The sequence below is a fragment of the Periophthalmus magnuspinnatus genome, chromosome 24 (assembly GCF_009829125.3).
Source record: "Periophthalmus magnuspinnatus isolate fPerMag1 chromosome 24, fPerMag1.2.pri, whole genome shotgun sequence".
NCBI lineage: Eukaryota > Metazoa > Chordata > Actinopteri > Gobiiformes > Gobiidae > Periophthalmus > Periophthalmus magnuspinnatus.
Genome location: NC_047149.1, coordinates 8611375 through 8629726, shown reverse-complemented (window position 1 = coordinate 8629726; position 18352 = coordinate 8611375). Strand labels below are relative to the sequence as shown.

General features: G+C 38.8%; 1 protein-coding gene across 1 annotated transcript in view; it reads right to left on the bottom strand.

The window, feature by feature from the left end:
• The window catches only part of sipa1l1 (signal-induced proliferation-associated 1 like 1), a 130785-nt gene that overhangs the window by 73817 nt on the left and 38616 nt on the right, over window positions 1–18352 (bottom strand). Inside the window, exon 3 of the mRNA XM_055232292.1 lies at window positions 11078–11137. The gene's annotated coding sequence lies outside the window, so the exon portion shown is untranslated. The remainder of the gene's footprint in view (window positions 1–11077; window positions 11138–18352) is intronic.

The window sequence follows — 18352 nt, the reverse complement described above, 5'->3', positions numbered from 1 at the left end:
CACTCTACTATACTACACTAACACAAGAGTTTATTTCACATGGATAATTTCGGCTCAAGTTTGTCAAACACTCCAGGATGGTTGTCTCGTAAATGTGCGTGTAAGCTGCTGGTGTTTGGTGTTTTCGGAGCCGTATCTTTTTTTTTGGCAGGCTCTGCAGATTGGTGGCTCATCTTGTTGGTCTTGTTTTTCAAATCCATAATAATTCCACACATCAGACTTCAACTTCTTGAGTGGAGGATATAAACGTGTGTTGTCATTGGGATCCAGATCCACTGTCCACGAGGCCATGAGGGTGACTGAGGTGAAGAACCGTCCCCAATTCAGAATAGTCACAGAAGCTAACAAGTTGCATTGCTATGACAGAGGCCCCCTTGTGGACAAACACCACAACTAACATCTAAACATTGTATTGAAACTGGAAAAATGAGACCGTCTGGTGCCGTAAAGGCGATTATAATCGTGTGTGATGATCGCGATTATTAAAAAATGCCACAAACGATTAATTGCGGACCATTTTTATTGCAATTAACAATATTATCGTATATTCTCCCATCCCTAGACATGACCAGGCCAAGTTACAGGTGAAGTCTGTGGCACTGCAACCGGCGCACAGTAAGAATGTATGTTTTTTTTAAACCTAGATAAGTTTAATGCCATACTATGAAACATTCCAAAGCAATAACATCTCCATGGACACAAGCAGGTGACAGACCAGACCCGCCACCAGAAGAGTTACATAGTGAACCTTTAAATCGGAAGCTAACCACTCTGCCACTACGCACCCCATAATTAGTACGCAAATATACTCACAATACTACGGCTCAAAGTTACTACTGTGTCCAAGCTGAGTAATGCTATTGATTGACAACCCTGCATTTCATATGAGTCACTGCAAGTATCCAGTGTGCTGAATAAAGATATTAACACGTTATTTCATAGGCTTAATGAATGGAAGAAAGGAAAGCCAGGGATAACATTATGACAGCCATGAGGGAGAAGCTCGAGATTTTCCAAAATGGCGTCTGTTTCTGCGTGGGCAACAACAAGCGCTGCAGCGGAGAGAGAAAGAGCCAACAGACAGCAGAATGAAAAATGGTTTGAGTATGATGAAGTGAACATTTCAGATGGAGGGCCTCTATAATAACTATGGGAGACTGACTGTTTTTGAAAGAAATGGTTCAACATTAGTGGATCGTAAGCTTGAATATATTATTTATTTGAGGTTGTCTCCACAAACTTCTCACATTAAAGGTCCTGGATTACATAAAATAAACTCCTGTGAGCTTTAAGCCATGTTATAATGGTGTTACCTCCTCAAAAACATACCAGGAGTTGTGTTTTGTTTCATTCACACATGTCTGAGTAAACCTGTATTATTAGTCTGTAACATCTCCAAAGCTCAAAATGTTCTGTTCCACACTATGATGTCATGAAGTGGTAGTTTTCAAGTTAACGGCTACCTTTTACCGTTTGTTTAGTAGAGATGGGAAATTCCAGAGCTGAAATGATCCAAATGATTCTAGTGAAGTTGAATGGAGTTTAAAAACACAGTGAACCACTTCCTGTATTAACAAATGACATCACAAGGTGGAACAGAGTGTTTTCTGTTTGAGAGAATAACTCTAAATATGGAGGGTTTGTGTGTTAAACATGTGTGAAGGAAACAAAACAACTCCTGGCATGTTTGTGACGAATAAACAACATTATAACAGATCAGAAAATAGCATAATATGGGTCCTTTAAAGTCCTTTAAATTGAGAACATTCTTTGCATTCAACATCTTTAGTGTTGAATAACCACACCACTTTCTGAATCACTTTTGTTTATTTAGGCTGACAGATGTTGAACTTTGTGTCAGTTTTTGTTTCATGCGGATAAGTCAAGTAATTACAGAGATATTGGCCATAAACCAGGTCAACACATCTGCAATCTGATAGTTAAAACAGAAAATTCCACCATAGATTCTTCCCCGTCTCCAGCTCAGTTTAAAGTATAGAGACTCCAAGTGTTCTGAAGTCACATGATCACGACACTTTGTTCAGTGTAGCTACAGAGGCATCATAACAGCTTGGAAATAGTGGCGAACAATATGGTCATCTGTAGATAAAAACTTGCAATTGTGTTTGTTATATAGTGATTCAGTGACTGTTTAATGCAGCTTATATACCGATAAAGTACTTTTCCCCACTCACTCACTCCTATTGGTCAGCTTTCATCATGCTCTGAATAAGAGACAACCAATCACAGTGAGGCGTGGGCTCTCAGAAGTTGTGACCTGAACTCACTCCTAAACAAATAAGATGGTTGAAATATAAATGGATTTTTTTTAAATGTACTTGCACAACATCACAACATTCTATAGTCAATATTGAATACAGATAGGGGAAGTAAAATTTATATTAATAAAATGCAGATTTTTGTTGAGATAGCATGTTACAGTCTCTACTAGCCACTAATCGAAATGATCAGCTTTTGTGAATTTACCTTTTCAGTATTTCTTATGGGAATATCTTGTAATCAACATGGAAATCTTTCATTAGCAACAGGTGAGAGAGGAGTCTTGGCAGGGGTTACAGCCATAGACTGTATATATAAATGGACATGGCTAACCTGCTAGCCGTGGCATTCCAAACAGGAAGTGATCATGGGGGCACTTCGACTCTGGCTCCAATTTACTGAAACACTGTCACTCCTCTCTCTGTAACTGCTGCGAGCCTCCTCATTTTGGTCTTAAAATGTTCATTTTAACCAGCTCTACAAGATCCTGGTGTGTTTTTTTTTGTCTGTAAATTAAGACTTGAACATTAATAATAGATAATAATTCGCAACATCCCTTCCACTAGCGTTGAGTGACAGCGTTGCTAAGCACCCGCTCCCTGCTAAACCAGCGGTGCAGGTGGGAAGGGGCGTTACCTGCAATAGCTTGGCTCTGGATTGGCTCTTTGGTTGCTATGACACTTACGGTTAGAACTTGGGTCCAGATTCGACCCTATAACTGCTACCCTCAATGAGTTCAACTTGACTGGACGCTATGGGTAACATCACACTCACTTAGTCCACTTCTTTATACAGTCTATGATGCAGACACTAGTTGTAACCATAATTTGTTTCACGGGGCTCCATGGCAATAATTAACTGGCAGATCGTAAAAAATGTGGTTGTTGAAGCTGGTCTGATTTTTGAAACTTTGTCGTTGGCTGGTGAATGTAATGAGTGGAACAAATTAGTTAAGTGTGCAGGGAGATTGTGCAAAGTGGAGGACCACAGCTGGTGAAGGCTTCTATGACAAAAGCATGTGCATCACTAAATGACAGAGCACCTGTGTTTACAATCTACCAAAAGCATAAGAGCCAACGCCATGTTAGCGAACGTTAACACAAAAAGTCACTGGACCAAATTTATACAGTATTTTCATTGGAGCTGCACTATTAATCACATCGAAGTCGCCATTTGAGTTAGGGGTAATTATCAAATCGCATAGGCTAGTCACATTTTTATATCGAGAATTTCCCTTTTCAAAACATTTAAAGCCCTTCAAGGAACCACTCACCCATTCACACACACATTCACACACACATTCACACACACATTCACACACACATTCACTCACCCATTCACACACACATTCACACACCAGTGTACGCAGATACTGGGGGCGAGGTGGTCTTGCCCAAGGACACAAGAAGAGCATTCATCTGTGGGTCAGTGGACCTGAATGTCCTCTGCAAAGAACAAAATATCCTGTCTTTATATACAAATCTTGTTCTACTTGGAGTTTACACAAACACATGGGATTCCTGTATTAGTTTATCAGTTCAATATTTCAGTCTCCTCTCAAATGTGAATGCTTCTGGGTTTTTGGGAGGGGTTTTTTTTTTTTACATTGTACATATGAACAGAATCCTACTTTTTAACTATAAATCACAAATCTGTTCACAAAAAGTAATATTTGTTAAATAACAATTTCATTTTCATTCATTCATTTATGTACGTTTTACACACCTAATTTTCATTTCAAATCATTATTTTCACCTTTACTATTGGGATTGCCACACACAACCACTTGGACTGTACTTCTGCATGTCATACCACAATAACTTCATACACAAACCAATAATGTGATGGGAGCAGTCAATGTGGGCAAAGTGTCTTGCTCAACGACACAACAGCAGCAGTTGGTGAAGAAAAGTATTTCACTAATGAGGCAAGTTCAACTCATGTCAAAAAGGACATAGCACAGCATTCATAGTATAGCATATGTTCTGTTTGGAGATAGAGATCTGAAATGCCATTCTAAGTAAACCACAAAACATGCAAATCAATTACAATTTCTAGTATTAATTAAATATTTATATTACACAAAATTGATTCTGGAGCTTTAAGCCATGTTATAATGTTGTTGCCCTCTCAAACAGACCTGGAGTTGTGTTTTGTTTCATTCACACATGTTTGAGTAATCCTTTATTAGTCTGTCCACATCCCCAAAGCTCAAAATGCTCCGTTGCACCTTGTGATGTCATGTAGTGGTAGATTTCAAGTTAACAGCTACTTTAACCTTCAGTAGAGACTGGCAATTCGAGGGCTGAAATCATTCAAATGATTCTAGTGAATGTGTATGGCGTTTAAAAACACAATGGAGCACTGTATTACCACATGACATCACAAGGAGGAATAGTTTTTCCTTTTGAGAGAAGAACTCAGCTTTAATATGCAGGGTTTGCGTGTTAAACATGTGTAAACAAAATAACAAAACTCCAGGTATGGTTTTAACGAGGAAACATAACAGATTTTTCAAAATAGCACAATACAGATCCTTTAATATATACCCTGAAAAATCCCCTAAACATCACATTAGGCTGATTAATACCATACATAATAACATAACAGACTACTGCAAAGAAAACTGAAAGTCTTGCAGGTGCCCTATAGATCATAGAGTGAGGAATTCCGGTTCTTTCTTTGCATGTACAACTCACGCCTTTACCATGTGGTTTCGACCAATCACGTGCAATCAGGAAACAGATCTTGGCCACTTCCTGTTTCCCCTGAGGAAGCCTGTATCTCACTAAGGCTGGCGATAAATGAAAAGACTTTAGAACACTGCACAGAGGAGAGATAGTGTAAGTGTTGTGTTTAGCAATGTTAGCAAAAAGACTACCGGCAGCTGTCACCAAACTGCAAACTTTAATTAAGAAATGTACTTGAGGATTTAAAAGGATTTGATGATACAAGCTGCAACTCAACTGTGGTAATAAAAGGCTTTTGAACAGCACGATGAGGTTAAAATTAGTTCATTCATTCCATTCATAATTCGGAGGTTGTGTAGTTGGTTGAAGATGTCTTTTTAAAAAGTCAGCAGGAGATCTACTAATGCCAGTCTTTGTTGGAAAAATGTAAGAAAATGTGGTGGTGATCTCGGAGGGGCTGATGGCGCAGATTGGCAGCTTCCCTCACGTCAGTTTAAACCAGGGCAGTTGTGGCTACAATAGTAGCTTACAACCACCGAGTGTGGAGTGAATAATGCACTGTAATGAACCTTTGAGTATCTTTACCTTTGAGTAAATATTTTTGAAATTAATTAGATAATTTAAAAGATTTAATCATGAAGAGGATTACAGATCCCTTATGTTAATTATGTTCTTTTAATCACATGGATATATTTAAGCAAAGGGTTTGGGAATGTCCACCAGTGCAGGATCATTTGAGACAGGTTGCAAGTAAGTTTTTCTGTGTTATGTCAGTGCCATGTTCACTACACAAGCTGATTTTAAATGATCTCACAAATTAAACTTAAAGTGGTCAAGTCAAGGATTTTTTTAGACATTAGTGTTTCAGGATATAGCTCAACTAGAACACACAGGGCCATGAGTGGCACAACTGTGTTATGGTAAGTTTTCACTGAATGGCAATTTTGTAGTAGATCATTGCTTGGCTGAGGCTTTGGACCAGGGTGGGGTGGAGAGAAGTTCTTTTGTTTTCCTTTTAGTGTACATTTATTATTAACATTTTAATGATTATAGTAGAACAGTCTTATATTCTGCAAAATTGGAATTTACAACTAGTACCCGAAATAAAGAAGTAGCTTTTTTTTTTCCGGCACCTGGTGGGTCCTGGACATAGCTAGCCTGCTAGCGGCCGTGCTCCAAATAGGAAGCCAGCATGGGCGCAAATTGAAATTGGAAAATGGTTGCCCTCTCTTTGTAACTGCTGCTATCAGGTGCGTCATTCTGGTCATAAAATGTTGGTACATGATTGTGTTTTTATTTCAATATTTTGTCCCTAAATCAAGATATGAACAATAATAACAGACCAATCAGGTGCCTTCTTTACCAGACCATTCACCATTGACAACAGGTTTGATCGACAGCCATTGCGCCCCGTGGCTGAGCGCTTGCCCCCTGCCAAACTGGTGTAGCGGGCAGGGTACATTCCATAACCTGGCTCCTGATTGCGCCTTTGGGTGCCATGGAACGCACACTCGTAATTTCAAATATGGAACTTGGCTCCAAATTAACCACTAGCCTCAATGTGCTTCAATTGGCTGGAGACGGGCCGTATGGTGTCCTTTAGTCCACTTCTATAAACAGTCTACGATTGGAACTGAACAAAAATCTGAATCAGCAATACCCCCCTTTCTGCTGGAACAAAAAATGTGATTTTGTAACTTATTGAATCAACTCTCTGGTCTAAAACAAACTTTTTTATTTTGAAACATCACAAGATTGTATTACCTCCCTTACCCCCTTCGCGCCAACACTGCATAACCTGCACTTCTTAGACTCACTTTGGTGTTACTGGAGATAGAAAAAAACCTCACATCATTTGTACTGGGATTTTCACCTGACAGGTCTAAGCAGGGGCGTCCAATTACACAGGGAAAAGGGATGTGCGTGGACGGAGGTGGGTCACGGAACAGACCTAATGAGGCTACGGTGTGAATGCAGAGGGAGGGAAAGACGAGCGCCATCCTAGTATGTGGTGTATGGTAGAGTGAAGAGGAGGTGAGAGGGAGGTAGAGAGATAATGGAGAAGAATTGAGTCTGTACTTCAGGAGAGAGGATGTGGGAGGAGAGGAGGTGTGGAGAGAGAGAGAGAGATAAAAGGAGAGACTAGTCTTTCTGTCGAATCAACAGTTTACTGCACTTAAAGACAGCCCTTGATAGAATCTGCAGTAATGTCGGTACGTTTTTAGTGACATATGAAAGATTCTGACCCGCTGGAAGCATGCACCAACCAACCAATTTTCTTATCCAGGAATAAACTGTTTACATTCCATTATCCCTGTCATTTTTCTGTATCACTAATAATAGAGCAGGATACTTCCGGACTTTTACCAGTGATGTAACAATCCTGGGAAATTCTAAATAGCATGTTTTAGTGTTCAGACGGAGCGGATTTACTAAACAGGATTCATCAAACAAACATGAATAAAATAAAATACAACTCCAGGTAATATTGTTCTTTGCATTTGCTCAATCCCTCAATACCACTGGGGAAACCTATCAGGAGGAGTTTATCATAATGCAATATATCGGGGCGATATCAGGACTTTTTAATGTATGGGGTATCGGCCTTAAATCTGAACAAAATCGGCCCCGTTAGCTCGGATTTGTCAGCAGTGCCAGCATTAGTATAGGTCACTGTACATTATATTTCCCTCTGCCTGAAGTCTACAGAGAAGAAAGAGGCCCAGCTGGAGTGGGTCACACCGTGGGAACCTTTCATTAGAAACAACCCGAGCACCTGCAGCGAGCCAGCGGGACGTCCTTTTCACAGGCCAGTTTAGAAAGCACAAGAAATACACCAAAGTGCTTCAATATTCACCGGAGACTTCAGGTCAAAGAAAAAAAAACAAAAGTACTCCAAATGGTAGCAGGTTATGAGAGGGTCTGCTGTGGTCCTGTCAGCATAACCAGATGTGGGTTCAACTTCCTGTGCGGAGTTTGAACGTTCTCTCTGTGCTTAGAGGTTTCAGGTTTGCCCCATTAACCTGAAACACGCAGGTTCAGCAAACTGACCGAACCTATGTATATCAAAATCTGGAGATGGAGAAAGAAGGAGGATGGAAATGTAGAGGACACATTTTTATACTTGTCAATTGTCAAAATGCTTCCGGATCTATGTCTCTCTGGCCTGGGAACGCCTTGAGGTCCCACCGGAGGAGCTGGAGGACGTGTCTGGGGTGAGGGACGTCTGGGAGTCCCTGCTTAGACTGCTGTTCCCGTGACCCGGCCTCAGATAAGCAAAAAAAAAATGGATGGATAGATGCTTTTAATAATCTTGTAGTTTCGAGTTCATGTCATTCTTCAATAAATCTCAAAATCTGGAGACAAAACCCCGGGCACAGCACTGACCGGGTGCTCCAGCGGCGTTGAAGAATGGGTCAAATGCACACGACAATGAAATGTACCTTAAAGACACTGTACCTGATTTTTTTATTGTCTTAAACAGAACTAATTAATTTTAAACTATTTACACTCCAAAGTCCAAAGTTATTCCTCATAAACATCCTAATTATTCACCACAATGAGTTTGCAAGCACTTTTTACAACTTGCAGACACCAGAGCAAAGACGCTAAACTAACGCCGTTGCATGCTAACGTGCACTTCCTGATTATTAAAGCATAAAGCTGACATATTTTGACCTCAAGAGCTGGCTGTACTATGCATTTGGACTGGAGAAGGGCAAATTTCGCTCAAATCCATGGGGCGAAAAAACTCGGGTACAGGGCCAAAACTGTAAACAAATGATCATATTTTATTTGTTGGCGCTTCATTAGCTCGGGGTGAACGCGGCAAACTCTACATCTGATACTCAAAGCTCTGGTGAGAGCTCAAAAATGAACTGAGAGAGAAAAGGCAGAGCAGAGAGACAGCGGGTTCATCTCAGTGTATCCAGTCCCCAAGGTAAAGCACATACTCTTCAATCATCACGGTATAAAGACGCTATTGTTTAACTGGAAAACGGCACAGATCTTATTTCCATTCAAATGTGAAAAAGAGGAAAAGTATCACAAATAAGTGCGGTCACGATACTAAAATTTCAAACTGTATATATTTCAATGTGAAGGATTAGACTTGATGCTCAGTAAAGGTTCATTTCTGTCCTGTGAATGGCACTTTTCATATCGATACTTGCTCAAAACAGTATCTAGTGTCGATAGTAGTTTTAGTTTGGCTTAGTGTCAGATTTTACTAACGTTAACCAGTGACTCTCAGCGGTTTGACTAGTACAAGTACATCACTCATCCATTTCCATATTATCCTTTTCATTTGTGTCTGTCTCTCTTTCTCCACGTCTCTGCCATCACTCCATCCCCCTGCCTCGTTCTGCTGCTCACAGGGCTCTCCAACAAAGTGAGTGTCTATGCACTGTGTGGGAGTGAGGAGAGCGACGGAGAGGAGAGGAGAGGTGGTGAGAGATTTACAGAGAGAGAGAGGGGGAGAGGGAGAAAGGGATACAGAAATAGAGAGTGAGAAAGAGATACACATACAGACAGAGGGAAAAAAAGGAGAGTGAATCTGGAAAGAGAGAAAAAAGATATAAAAAGATGATGCAAAAAGATACAAAGAGAGAGGGAGAGAGAAATGCAAAAAGAGAGGGACAGAGAGATACAAAAAGGGGGGCGAGAGAGTGGTGCAAAAAGAGAGGGAGGTACAAAAAGAGAGATACAAAAAGAGAGGGAGAGAGAAATGCAAAAAGTGAGGGAGATGCAAAAAGAGAGAGATGCAAAGAGAGAGGGAGAGAAATGCAAAAAGAGAGGGAGAGAGATACAAAAAGGGGGGCGAGAGAGAGATACAAAAAGAGGGAGGAGAGAGATGCAAAAAGAGAGGGAGAGAAATGCAAAGAGAGGGAGAGAGAGAGATGCAAAAAGAGACAGAGATGCAAAATGAGAGAAACAAAAAGGAGGGAGATGCAAAAAGGGGGGAGGGAGAGATACAAACAGAGAGGGAGAGAGAGATGCAAAAAGAAAAACAAAAAAGGAGGGAGATGCAAAAGGGGTGAGAGAGAGATACAAAATGGGGGAGAGATACAAAAAGAGAAAGATACAAAAAGAGAGGAAGAAAATACTAAAAGAGGGGGAGAGAGAGGGAGAGGGAAAGAGAGAGGGAGGGACAGAGAGAGATACAAAAAGAGAGTGAATCTGGAAAGTGAGAAAGAAAAAATAGAAATAGAGATACACAGAGAGAAAAAGAGATCCAGAGAGACAGGGAGTGAGAGAGAGAGAGATTTTTTACATATTGCGCAATACAGAAAAAGCGAGAGAGGAAAAAAGAGAAATAAAGAGACAGAGAAAGAGAGAGAAGCATTTAGTGGAACAAAACATGCCGTTTCCAGCCCGATGAGGACCGCCTACACACACTCTTATGAGCTGCAGATTAAGGCTCATTTTTAGCACCCGCTCCACAGGATTCGCAGAGTTTCACATGAGCGAGAGAGCAGCAGACAGCAGCAGGGACCAGCCAATGTAGTGGGCTTTAAAAAGGGACATCGAAGCAAACGCAATTCAGACTAAACATTTGAATATGTATTGAATATGTTTGGGAGTACACGGTTATGTTAGCCAGCACAGCGGGTTTTTCGTAACTATGCACGCCTATATCAAAGTACACTATGTAACTTTCCTGATGGAGAGCGCGCCATTTGCTTGTCTCCATGGAGATGTTATTGCGGCTTATGTATATTCCATTTATTCAATTATAGATGTTTTACTGCAAAAAAAACGCCTGTAATTTACTATGGCAAACATGCGTACTTACTATGAGCTCCACATTTCTGACCTGTAACTTGGACTGGTGGCAGTAAGTTAATGCCTTACTGGAACATTCAAGGCAAAGCAATAACGTCACCATGGAGACAAGCTAGTACGTGACCAGAAAAGTTACATAATGCACCTTTAAATTAACATAAATGGTCCGAAACAGGAATAAAAATGTCACGAGTGAGATTAGATATGAAAATGAAAGAGTACAGCCAAAAAAAAAACTGTCTGGAAGTCGTAAAAGAAATAATCAAAAATAAGATCAGAGAAAAAATCACTGCAGAAACAAGCAGACTTTAGAGAGTACTCACTAGTGAACCTGCCATCCTGTCCAAGCCAATAATTTGTTGATTAGGGCTCCGGTGGTAAACCTGTAATAGAGACAGATAGGCTGATGAGAACATAGTTGAGCACAGTCAAAGTACTCATTGGGATGCACTTCCAATGTAGCTTGTGCAGATGTATATAGTTCAAAGACAAATATAAAAGGTACACTGTAACTTTTCTCGTAGAGGCCACGTATTTGTCTCAATAAGCGGTTAGTGCAAGGTCTGTCACAATAATCACTATATCGACTTATTATTCCATATCTGAAACCTGCAACAGTATTTATTTGGGGTCTGTATTTATTACGTGCACATTTTCTTTGCACTACTGGTCAATTTTTGGTCATCTTTTGGCTATATGATGACCCTAACCCATAAGCTGTAAAAGGTTGAATGCAAACTGAGATGCAAACTCAAGCTGCAAGATCATGATTTTTTAACAATATTGTAGTTTTCGAACAACTTTTGTGGTTTAAATCTGCTGTTGGGTTTAGTGTCAGTAGTTCTAGTATCTTCATGGAGCAATCAAGACAAGTTACAGGTCAGATCTGTGGAAAAGCAAGTCACACTCAGTAAGAAAAAAAGAAGTTGACTTGTGGACTTGAGCTTTGTGCTTTTTAATTTGAACAAAAACTGAAAATAAAGAAATAATGGAATGATTCATCTTATTTTTTAGCTACGCTTCCATTGTAGGGAGTATTATAACCTCTGATCACGTAGACCAGAACACAAGGCCGGAGCTGACAGTGTCTTGGCTGTTTATGCCAAATTAACTTTATGATCCAGAAAGTTTGATTTCATAAAGCTGTTGAATAGGAATAGTGATCTAGATAGACAATGGGGAAGAAAGAATAGAAAGAACGTACTTGTTGCTTGGTCAATAATCGTGAATAATCGTTAAATTATATTAATTTTTGAAACAATAATCATAACACTAAAATTTGATATCATAACACACCTCGAGCTAAGCAGGCAGTCGGCAACAGCTCCAACAAAATGTCCCTAAGCTCCGCAAAAAGAGAATTTATTATAGTTTAATAAATTCTCTTTTTGCGGAGTCTGGCTAGACTTTCTCGGGGAAGGGGGGTACGCAGCTGCCAGTTGTGCCTGCTTTGTGAGAGACTGGAGCTAGTTCCATCTGTTTGCCTGAGCGAGTTCTTCTAAATGGAGTGGATTTGAATGATTTGCGGCGCTGCGCAGTAATCAGATTCACTACAACAGGAAGCAGTCACTGAATAAGGAAGTTCACCCACAGTGCATCCCCAATTTGGAGGAGATAACAGCCGTGATGGGACAAGGCGGAAATTTTTATGGCAATACAAATTCAGAATTCTAATGTAGATTGAGCATTTGGGGAAAAGTAGAATCGAAAAACGGGAATCAGATTAGGAGATGCAAGTTCCTAGAATATTAGAAAGTGGTCGATTTTAGACATTTAAAAGTAGCAAAACTAATATATAAAGTAGAATATCAACTCTCAATGGAACTGTTAGTCATTTGAAAAGCAATAGGCTCTGTGCACAGCGGCATGCTAGCTAGGAACCTGTCTCAAAGATAAAAGTCACTGTTAAAATCTGAAAACGTAAAACAAACATGTAATTAAAGTTTAAAATAATTCAAATAAAAACTTCCCAATTATTCTTATACATAGAATAAGTTTGTGGTGGTGTTTTAATATATATTATGCCTCAAAATTAGCATTAGCGTTAGCACTGAAACACAAACATCTCTTTCTAAACACAGAATCATTTTATATGTGTAGTTTTGAACATGTTGTGAATGACAACCACACACAGCTCCCTGTCCACTGTCTTGACATGTTTAATAATATATTCATTTTAGCATGCTTCGGCAAAAAAAACAGTTAAAATTGGACAGGAAGTAGTGACGCTCACAGTGAGGGTGCCAGGTGCTGTTGTGCACACAGGCTATTGGTACCACAAACCACAAACCAGGTTTTGTACACTGCGAGATACATTGAAGACGATCGAAAACTGATCGTCAGTCGCCATATACACTGCAAAATATGTTTAGACAAGCCACATTTACTGAATTTCAAAGGGTCTTTTAAGTGTAATTAGACTTTTTCCATTAAGTGAAAGCTCCTGAAGCTAGACAAGTTAAAATGACTTAATTTAAGAATAGTTTAAAGTAAATTAATATTATAACGTTCCCTCATCAAAAACATACCTGAAGTTTAATTTTGCTTCAGTCGTGCTTCTTTTATTATTCTCATATAAGAGGTCATCTTGCTTTGAGTAAAAAATCACTACGTTTAAATTGTTGCCGTTACGTCGCTGGTAAAAATCCAGAGGTCTCCTGCTCAGTTTCATAAATCACTGCCAATTTTTGAGCATTTCTGGGGTCAAATTGTGTTTATTACAACTGTGTGATTATACTAACATGCAGTAGAGTTGCTTAAACACCTAGTTTCTGTTTTACTTTTGTAATGTTCATCTTGTCTTCAAGGTACGATAGTTAAATTCCTTTTCCTTTTTTCTTTTCTTTTCTTTTTGTCTGAACTTATTAGTTAGTTAATTTTCTTCAGTCAGTTAGCATAATCATTAATCATGTTACATGATTCACGATGGCACAAAAATAACACAAAAATAACACACAACACTTCAGTTATTCTACAGACCGAATAGGTTTGGGTTGAAGTTATTTTACCTAATCTTCTGAAGAGAACACAAGATTGCAGAAAATCTATTTACAGACAAAAACAGAACTCATCTATCATTAATATAGGAGAGAAGACCAGTTATACACACATACACAACACCTGTACACGTCGATATTCACACACACAAACACCGATCCATAAACACATGTCAAAATGCATACATATAGGCATCTAGACAGACACTCCATATAATTCATAATTATTATTAATTTGCATGATTTATAATGTAGGCTATGGTTTTATTCTGCCTTTATTTATCTTTATTTCCTTAACACTGGGCTTATAGATTTTTTAAATGTGTAAATTGTTTGAGCCTTTTAATGTTTTGTCGAGGCTGTTCCATAAATAAACACCTCTAATGGAGACGCATCGACTTTTTAGGCTGGTTCTCACATTAGCTTTCTGAAAGATCCCTGATCCTCTCAGACTGTACCTACTCTCTGTGTTTGAACATCTCTTTGATGCACTGGAGGAGGATATTATTATGAGCCTTAAACATCACAATAGAAGTATTAAGATCAACAAGATCATGTCATTTTTATTGCTTTTAATTTTATAAAAAGAGCACTTGTTAGGGCATAGTAATCTGCACAATTGACAATTCTAATAGTTTAATTTTGAAGAAAGAAAATGATGAATGGATTGATTTGTTTTATAAGATGAAGCTTTTGTCTACACTACTTATAACCAGATCAGTGAATACTACAAAACTCAACGGGCCTTTTTGCTTACATATTGCATCAGCGTTTAACTCTCATTTTCATCAAACATCTTACTTAATACTTGCTTTGTATTTCTCTTGTTTTGAAATGTGTCTCTCTGTTTCCAGTCGTCTTGTCATGGCTGGGAGACCTCCTCATTTGTTTAAGTATGTGTCAGTTGGCGTACTTCATTACTTGGACCTTGGACCTCTGTCTGTCTGTTTTAGCTAACTGCCATCAGGGCTAATGAGGCTTGCTAATGGGGCATCCATGCTAATCTGCTGGAAAGTGTCTGGGCAGAAGCAGAGTTAGACACATGCTTACGATCCATTACGCCGCTGTAGAGCAGAAGACAGGTCTCGAGGCGGAGTCAATGCTGAACTGAAACTCGATGGCATTTGGGGATATTCTTGCAATTCAATCAATGTCGTGGCTTTATAATTGGCTTTCACTATAAATGCGAAAATTCACTGGATAATGGCAAACCATGAAGTTAATTATATATCCGTCTATTTAAAGGATAGATACAGACCAATGAGGGATTACACTGACTTGTATCTAAGAAAACTAATAGGATAAAACGGCACTCAGTTGTAGTTTTTATGTCAAAATAATTAGGCAAGTACTGGTAAGAAAATCCATTCATACTGGTGTTGTCTAAATACTAAAATTTCTATTCTATTTTGATACTAAGGAATAACTCCATATGCAATACTGATTCCAATACAATGATGATAATAAAACATTAGACAACTGAACGTGATTTTCAACATTAAATCATAGTACTTCTTTTTATATTACCACGTGGCTTTTTATCTGTGTAATCCCTCAGTCGTCCAGGCAGGTTCATAGTGGTCCATGGGTGTATATTAGTCTATGTGTCTTATACAGCTCAAGATCATTCTAAAGATATTCAGGAAAGGTTCATTTCTGTCCTGTGAATGTGACTTTTTTAGTATCGATATTTGCTCAAATGAGTATCTAGTTTTAATACTAGTTTTCGTATCGATTAGTGTCTGATTTTTAATACTTTTGACAACTCTTATTCATAATTCAGTGAAGTTGATTTGTGGGTCTTATCAACAGTTTTGACTAGTCACGGCCAATTAGCTATAGAAGCCAAGTTAATCAGCGTAATACTTAAAAATAAAAATAAAAAAATCTGAAAAAAGTCAAATGACACATGCCCTTCCTCTTCCAGCCCCATGCAGTCAGGTAATACCTCTTAAGTGTCTCATCTATAAAGACACCGCAACAGCATTCTCTCTGTAGGATTTGAACCCCCAATCCTGTGGTATTTGGGTGAACAAATACTTCCATGCGTATATATATTGGCTGTGAAACCAGAGCCAACATCCCAAAGCCCTGTGATTGTGGGGAATGTATATTTTGGCAGATTTGGAGGGGCCGCTTGGACAGAGGTGCTGGGTACAATGCGCTCCGGCCGAGAGGGGCTCCAGTTGCAGGACATAAAACAGACAATGTCCAGATGTTTGGCCCGACTTGGAGGAGCGCAGAGGAGGCATTGGAGGCACTGGAGGATCATTTCCACTGTCAGCTACTGATAATAAATGACCACAAATAAAAAACAGTCAAAAGCTTCACTGGAAATTTGATATAATTTTTTTTTTTTCAACTGAGTTCCAGATTTAAAAGTTCTTGGAAGATAAGATTTGTGCGTATTATTTCAGTCCAGACTGTTTATGATATCCTTAAACATCTTGTATCGAATATATGACATAACGATGTGCAGGACCAAGTTGGGCCTGATTAGCATGAAAATTACAGGTCTGATCTGTGAAGATATGGCCCGCTACAGTAAGAATGCATAGTCTTCACCTTATTGAGTAATAAAACACCTGTAAATGAATATATGCAAAAAAAAGAGATGTTTAATGCAATTTCTGGAACATTTTAGGCAAAGCGATACCATATGCTTATCTCTATGGGAATAATGGAGGTTTTTCTACCAGAAAGGTTACATAGTCTACCTTTAACTATTACTATATTGGATATGTGAATATAGAAAAGATTACTAGACTAAAGTTGTTAAAAATGTCTCAAGTGGATATATACGGTAAGGCACTTAACATTACCAGGTATGTTTTGTTTTGTCTGTTAACCTTAATTCAATTTCAGCAAAAACATACAATACTGCGACTTTTCTCTCTCAAATACATCAAGAATAACCACGGAAAGAAATAGTTTGCTCCATCTGTGATAAAACTTCCTACATTATTTGAAAGAACTAAGAAAACAATCGCCATACAAAACTCACATCTAAAACGTCTGAGGAAAGTCTAGCTCCAATTCTAGCTTCATTCTGCTCAAAGAATAGCCACCTTTTGTATACTCCTTATGTAACTGGACCACGCTGTGCTTTGATAGAAAGAAACAGCTTCCAGCAATGAATTCTCAACATGATTTTAAAAGAATATAAAGAGCTCCAGGTCAAAAAAAAACTGTGGTGGTTCAAGGACGATCAGCAACGGTTGGATGGTTTCACCAAATGTACACTTTTGAATATGTCAATACAAGGTTCATAATTGGTGTTATTCTAGGATGGGACAAAAGCACAGACAAGGTGAAGACATGAACACGCTCATGGCAGCCTTGGGTATCAGCTTATCATGCTTGACGCAATACTCAATACTGATACCACTATGTTTTACTATGTTTAATTAAAAACAAAACTCTATTTAGACAATAGAATGTAATTTAACAATCGTAGTACTTTCTTTTATATTACTATGTGGCCTTATATCTGTGTAATCCTTCATTCGTCCAGGTAGGTTTCCATAAGCCTCCTTTCCATTGGATCAGTACTGGTCACAAGTGTGTCCATTGTCTAAAATGAACCATACCACCCCGTTTGAGGGGACCCTGGAGGTTACTAGCTCCCAGCAAGGTCTAGGGTCAGTATGGCTCCAATAGGACTAAAAAGATGATTGGACAAGAAAGAATGCAGACTCAGGCGAAAATAAGTCAACGAAAGCCACATATATATCATTTCTTTCCATTTCTTTCCAAACGCTGACTTAATAGTGTTGTTTATCGATGCACCGCACTCACGTAAAGATTGAAAACCTGATATTTCCGGTGCATAATGCATCCAACATGAGCTAAACACAATACGTTACATAAAGAGATGCTAAAATCCAGTGTAGAAGCTCAGAGAAGTGAAATAAATGCAGAAAAAGCTGACAATAAAGCAAGTAGTAGTTTTGTGTTTTTACTCATGCTTTAGCTTTAGTTTCTTTTCACAACACCACAGACTTGGAATAACTAAATGTCTTGTGAATGGCTGAGATCGAGTACAATTCAGATACCATATAGATTTTATTTATTAAGAATGCATGAGTTATGTTTGGATAATGTCAGTGTCTCACGGAGCAGACCCCTGCCCTTCGACCCGGAGCTGTGCCCGGGGCATGGACACAACTCTGACCCGCTCCAAGGCAACCCCAAGCAAACTGCACCAGTGGAAAAGAGGCTATAGTGGTCCATGGGTGTATACTAGTCTATTATATACTTATACTTGTTCTGATACAGCTCAATATCATTCTAAAGTTATTCAGGAAAGGTTCATTTCTGTCTTGTGAATGCGACTTTATCTAGTTTCGATGCTGGTTTTTGTATCGATTAGTTTCTGATTTGATACTTTTGGCATCTCTCTTGATTTATATTTAAACTAGTTCTATCTATAACTTTTTGTTTTTATTTTTAAAGACATTTTCATTGTCATTGTACATTTAAATCAATATCAAGTATCAATCTTTTTCCGTAGTATCAAAATAGAGTTTGAAATGTTTGTATTGTAACTAAACTAACCTGCATCCCACACTTCAGTTAGACTTGGCTCAGGGTGGACGGCAG